Raw genomic sequence first — 713 nt, 5'->3', positions numbered from 1 at the left:
AACAGAATAAAGCATTCTGGGCAGTTGGAGAGGGAGGTACGGAAGCCTGGGTAAAAACAGGTTGGGGTGGACTGTGCTGAGTCAGCACAGCAATAAGAGAGTGTTGAGAGCCTTTGTGGGGTGGCTGGATGGCTGCAGATCAAGTAGGGCCAGGGTGTGATGAGAGTCTGGGCTTTTAGTCTGTCTGCAAGGAGAGTCTGTTGTGGGGATGAAGCCCAGACTGTCCGGATACGATTTGTATTTTTTATATGTCAGACAAGTAATGTCCTGATGCTATAACACAGTTTGAGAGGAGCCTATCCCTCATAGTGACACGAAAACTCAATCATCACATTTACGCATCACAAAAATGATCTCAGTGTATATTTCAAAGAGAACAATGACATGAAGACACAGGAGGAGGGCTGTTACAGAATAAAAGAGCCTGCGGGACAAAAGCAAGCACCATGTCCTGTCTCATTTACATCCTTATGGAAACCTCTTCGGAACAAACCCTGGAAACCTCAGTAGAGGTCAGTGTTCAATAATATTATTACTGATTTTTGTTAGGTGTAACGGTACCGTGGTTTTTAGGTTAAAGTCTGTAGTAGCTGGAGATACATAATGTGGAGATATTTCTGAGTGATGTGTCTGAGGTTCTCTTTGACATAGTCCACACACACACACAAAAGTAACTGTGGTTTCAGAGTCTCCCTGCTTGAGGGCTGCTTTCT

General features: G+C 44.3%; 1 non-coding gene across 1 annotated transcript; it reads right to left on the bottom strand.

The window, feature by feature from the left end:
* Positions 1-249: 249 nt before the first annotated feature.
* On the bottom strand, positions 250-354 carry LOC129692668 (small nucleolar RNA U13). The gene has a single exon (XR_008722751.1). It is a non-coding gene; the product is annotated as a small nucleolar RNA U13 (small nucleolar RNA).
* Positions 355-713: the final 359 nt, after the last annotated feature.

The sequence above is a fragment of the Psammomys obesus genome, unplaced genomic scaffold, assembly GCF_907164565.1.
Source record: "Psammomys obesus unplaced genomic scaffold, mPsaObe1.curated_primary_1811, whole genome shotgun sequence".
NCBI classification, from domain to species: Eukaryota; Metazoa; Chordata; class Mammalia; order Rodentia; family Muridae; genus Psammomys; species Psammomys obesus.
The sequence above is the reverse complement of the archived record's forward strand: the minus strand, read 5'-3'. Positions and strand labels throughout refer to the sequence as shown.